At 40.4% G+C, this 5495-nt stretch overlaps 1 pseudogene; it reads left to right on the top strand.

Moving 5' to 3' along the window:
* The first annotated feature begins 243 nt into the window (after window positions 1-243).
* On the top strand, window positions 244-1959 carry LOC124244817 (elongation factor 1-alpha 1-like; annotated as a pseudogene).
* The last annotated feature ends 3536 nt before the right edge of the window (window positions 1960-5495 follow it).

Raw genomic sequence — 5495 nt, 5'->3', positions numbered from 1 at the left:
GCTAAGCCTGAAAAATAGGCAAAGGCAAATACAGATCCAGCTTCATGAGCACTGAAGCTTAGACTAATTCATGGGCTGAGGGGACTCTATAAAAAAGAGTAGAAAATCATAAGTTCAAAATCAGTAATAAATAGATTGCAAAGATATAGATAGCAGCACATTAAAACTGAAAGCTAGAGCTTTCTCGCAATGAGTTTGCCGCCAGAACACAGGGGTCGTGAAAACCACCACAAAATCTCAGCCAAAATGGGGCAGGAAAAGACTCATATCAACATCGTCGTCGTTGGACACGTCGATTCGGGCAAGTCCACCACGACTGGCCACCTGATCTACAAGTGCGGTGGGATCCACAAAAGAATCATCGAGAAATTCGAGAAGGAGCCTGCTGAGATGGGAAAGGGCTCCTTCAAGTATGCCTAGGTCTTGGATAAACTGAAAGCTGAACGTGAGCGTGGTATCACCATTGATATCTCCCTGTGGAAATTCGAGGCCAGCAGGTATTATGTGACCATCATTGAAGCCACCGGACACAGAGACTTCATCAAAATCATGATAACAGGCATGTCTCAGGCTGACTGTGCTGTCCTGATTGTCGCTGCTGGTGTTGGTGAATTTGAAGCAGGTATCTCCAAGAATGGGCAGACCCGTGAGCATGCCCTTCTGGCTTACACACTGGGTGTGAAACAACTAATTGTTGGTGTTAACAAAATGGATTCCACTGAGCCACCCTACAGCCGGAAGAGATATGAGGAAATCGTTAAGGAAGTCAGCACCTACATTAAGAAAATTGGCTACAACCCAGACACAGTTGCTACAACCCAGACACAGTTGCTACAACCCAGATACAGTTGCATTTGTGCCAATTTCTGGTTGGAATGGTGACAACATGCTGGAGCCAAGTGCCAATATGCCTTGGTTCAAGGGATGGAAAGTCACCCGTAAAGATGGCAATGCCAGTGGAACTACGCTGCTTGAAGCTCTGGATTGCATCCTGCCACCAACTCGTCTAACTGATAAGCCCTTGCGTCTGCCCCTCCAGGACATCTACAAAATTGGTGGTATCGGAACTGTCCCTGTGGGCCGAGTGGAGACTGGTGTTTTGAAACCTGGCATGGTGGTCACCTTTGCTCCAGTCAATGTTACAACTGAAGTAAAGTCTGTTGAAATGCATCATGAAGCTTTGAGCGAAGCTCTTCCTGGGGACAACGTGGGCTTCGATGTCAAGAACGTGTCCGTCAAAGACATTCGCCATGGCAACGTGGCTGGTGACAGCAAAAATGATCCACCAATGGAGGCAGCTGGCTTCACAGCTCAGGTGATTATCCTGAACCATCCAGGCCAAATCAGTGTTGGGTATGCACCTGTGCTGGATTGTCACACAGCTCACATTGCTTGCAAGTTTGCTGAGCTGAAGGAGAAGATTGATCTTCTTTCTGGAAAGAAGCTGGAAGATGGCCCCAAATTCTTGAAATCTGGTGATGCTGCCATCGTTGATATGGTTCCTGGCAAGCCAACATGTGTTGAGAGCTTCTCAGACTATCCTCCTCTGGGCCGTTTTGCTATTCGTGACATGAAACAGACGGTTGCTGTGGGTGTCATCAAAGCAGCGGACAAGAAGGCAGCTGGAGCTGGCAAGGTCACCAAGTCTGCCCAGAAGGCTCAGAAGGCTAAATGAATAGTATCCCCAATACCTGCCACCCCAGTCTTAATCAGTGGTGGAACGGTCTCAGAACTGTTTGTCTCAATTGGCCATTTAAGTTTAATAGTAAAAGCCTGGTTAATGATAACAATGCATCGTAAAACCTTCAGAAGGAAAGGAGAATGTTTTGTGGACCATTTGGTTTTTTGTGTGGCAGTTTTAAGTTATTAGTTTTTAAAATCAGTACTTTTTAACGGAAACAACTTGACCAAAAATCTGTCACAGAATTTTGAGACCCATTAAAACAAAGTTTAATGAGACAAAAAAAAACTGAAAGCTAGAAAATATTACAAACATCAGAAAATTCAGGAGTATATGTGTGTTTTTATTAATTAACTCCCTGACACATGTTTATAGTTTGTCCCCTAAATTTTTGACCGAATATTCCTTGAATGCTTCCTCATTTGACAACTGTGTAACATTTTCTATAGAAAGAATAGAGTAGCAATTCAATATTTCCTGCAGAAGAGTTTAGGAACTTTTAAATTATTATTTATAATTTCTAACAGCTCCTCATTATTTGTAAATTCACATGTAACTTAGAATTTTTGTCAAATTTGAGAAAACTGCTATAAGCGTCTTTCACAGGTAAGATGTAGGAATTCAGGGCACTTTGAGTTTTCTTCTGCAGTACCTACTCTTAAACACTCTTTGAGCTGATAAAAGTTATTAGCCAATTTGTCCCTGGTGTCCTGGTTTTAGCGCTATATTGTAATTTTTATGCTATCCTTGTCCATATCAGTATTTCATGTCACATTAGCAAGAACTTTAAACATTTTTCCAACATGTTATATGATTTATGCCACTTCATTAATTGGATTATCAAACAACACAAAAGCCTATTAATTATTTGTATACAAGATTTATCTCTTCCGTTACATGAGTTATTGCTTTTGGGGTGATCTGAAATCATTTTTCATGACAATTAGCTCCTCAGTGTCAGAATTATTTCAATTTATTATTACTTTTGTTTTTGCATTCCATTAATTTTATCCACATTTCCTCTCAGGTCTTTACTAAATAAATTTAATACTCACATATACTTTCAGTTCAGGAGTTTGCAGTTTCTTACTTCTTTTATTGAAACTTTCCAAATAATGTTTTTTCAAATTGTAGGTTTCCCAGGGTATTTTACTTCCCAGGATGCTTGGGTCCACTCCAGTGAAATCCCAAATAGGGAAGGGTGTTGTGGAGCAAAGTCATAATGAAAGAGGCAGCAATCTTAACTAATTTTGGTTCAAGTATGTAATTTTTGAAAATGAAAAAAATGTATGTGACCACCTGCATATATTGATAAGGTCTCTCTGGGGACATTGGAAGTGAGGGGCCCTGTAGCATAAGCTTCATTAGTTCCATGGTATGTCTATCTCTGATCAAAAGTAAAACTAAGACTATCATCTCCCTCAGTAAGCGTGTTTGATGAATAGGTGTGTGCTTTCAATGCTAAGCTCCAAGGAAGACAAGAAACACACTTCATAAAAACAAATTGCAATTATTTTATAAATTGGAGAGAAACTTCTACATTGCTCTTTGAAAGTAATTGTTTTCTTAAAATATGCTTTAAAAATTGATATATTAAAAAATGAACACAACTTTAAGAACAATAAGAACAATGAAACGAAGCTTGAAAAACCTGAGCAAATTTTAGCCTCCGGACTCTTGATGAAGTTTGCTTAATTTATTACTGTTTCTTAATGCCTAGCATGCTGATGGAACTCAAGAAATATTTGTGACCAAGCACATTAATGAATGAATGAACTACAAAATTTGAAGTAATTAAAATTCTAAAAACCTAATATTTAATGGACAGGATAAACAGGTGACATTAGTAGAAGGAAAAATATTCTCTTGACTGAGAAAAAATGTAATGGGAAATATAAAGTATACACAGCAATGATTAATTTCCATTTAAAATTTTCTTTCACATAAGGGAAGGAAAATGATGCAGAAAGTTTTGCTGTTCCATGTAAAGAGTTCCAGTGCTGGGGCTGAGTAATCAGAGTGAAGAATACAACTAGTGTGCTATTGAAAGACTAACCAGTGGCTGAAGCAGAGATGAAAAGTTGCCAACATCATTGGTAAACTGAAGAGTCGCAACAGGAAACGGCTCTCTATTTTCCCAATTACTATGTGTCTCTTTTTCTGAGCTATATGAACCCACGCCCCTTACTGGTATCCTTGCCAAATCATTTAACTTTTCAGCCACCTATGCTATTATTATAGTCCTATTTTTGTGTTTGAGACACAGTCATGTTCATTTTAAACTGGCAGACCCGTATCTAGGTCAAAGGGCTTCTCTTGTCTCTGAAGTGCTGGCTAAAGCCATGACTTTCAAGAGTGTGTGTTGGTGTTAGTGCATGCGGCCCTCCTGTCGTGGGGAAGGGGGTGGAGAAGTGGTTCTGGATCTCAGGTCCTATCTCTCTCTTCCTTTTCTAACTCCCAGTTCCTCTGGCACTGAAAAGAAAGGCAAGAAAAGAAAGAAAAAAAGGCAAACATCTTCCCTGTAGGATATGAGTGCAGCCTCATTCTGGGGGTTCTTGCTGCTTCTCTGGTTAACATAACAGGAGGGAAGGTGGAGTAGTTCTGAAGTATGTATTTCTTTGCTGAAAGTTCCTTCTCATAATGGGAGAGTGATTCTATTAGGAGCAGGATTGATTTGCGGTGCTGAGTGTCCATTCGAGATTTGCAGTCTTAACTGTCAAGACAATCATCTGCATGGTTGAGTGTTTACCTCCAATTGAGTTCAGGTACTCACTTAACAGGATGGGCATCATCTCTAATCAGGGCTGGACTTCTACCAGGAGTAGACAGGAAGAAAAGACCATACAAAGAACATGCGAAGGGTTGATTCATATGCCTGACTATGGAATCTAAGTTGGGGGAGGAAAAAAGGGATATGATAACCTTTGTAAAGGTATTAGGATCAACAAAGAAAAGCTCTGTTGATACTGAGAAATTGTCAGAATTTGAATGCTAAACATGAAATTTTGAAAGTTCTGTTTTGTGGATAGTAATAAGGTGTAGAGTCTTGCTCCTCAAAATGTTATCCAGGGCCCAGCATCATTTACATCACCTGAGAGCTTTTCACAAATGTATAATCTTAGCAAGTCAGAATCTTCATACTAGCAAGTTCTCTAGTTGATTCAAATACACAGTAAGTCTAAGAAATACTGGTCTAGAATAGTGCTTCTCAGCCCTGGTTGCATATTAAAATCACTAGGGGAGCTTTTAAAATATTCCTGATTCTAAGTGAGAAAGTCTTAGGGTTGGGCCCAGGCATTGGCATTTTTTAAAACCAGAATTGACCCTGACCGTGGGTGGTAAGAAAGGAGACATGAATAAACAGAAAGGTCAAGATGGATAGATCATCTCATGGATTTTGAAGTTACCAAGTTACCACATTCTACTCAGGTCAAGCCAGTTGTTGCCACGTGGGGATACAGCATTGTCACAACAATTTTTCAAAGAAGAAAGAAATTTTGGAGGAGTGACATCAGCATCATGGCAGAGTGAGCCCTTCCCTTGAACTCTCCCCTCTAAGATACAACCAAAAGGAAATTCATATACCAACAGAGGACATATACATATCACAAAAGATATCTGGAGACCCACATAGCCTTACACCTCAAGGTGGTGGTGGGGCTGCATCCTCCAGAGGAAATGGAAGCTGATCTGAAAGAGTTCTGTGGAGAGAGATGGGCCATGGCAGTGGGAAATGTGCAGGTGAAAGGGGCGCCCCATCCCTGCCCAGTACTCCAGCCCCAGAATCGTCTGGAGCACGGTGTGGTGAGTTTGG

The sequence above is a fragment of the Equus quagga genome, chromosome 9 (assembly GCF_021613505.1).
Source record: "Equus quagga isolate Etosha38 chromosome 9, UCLA_HA_Equagga_1.0, whole genome shotgun sequence".
NCBI lineage: Eukaryota > Metazoa > Chordata > Mammalia > Perissodactyla > Equidae > Equus > Equus quagga.
Note: the sequence above shows the minus strand (reverse complement) of the source record. Positions and strands in the feature narration are given on the sequence as shown.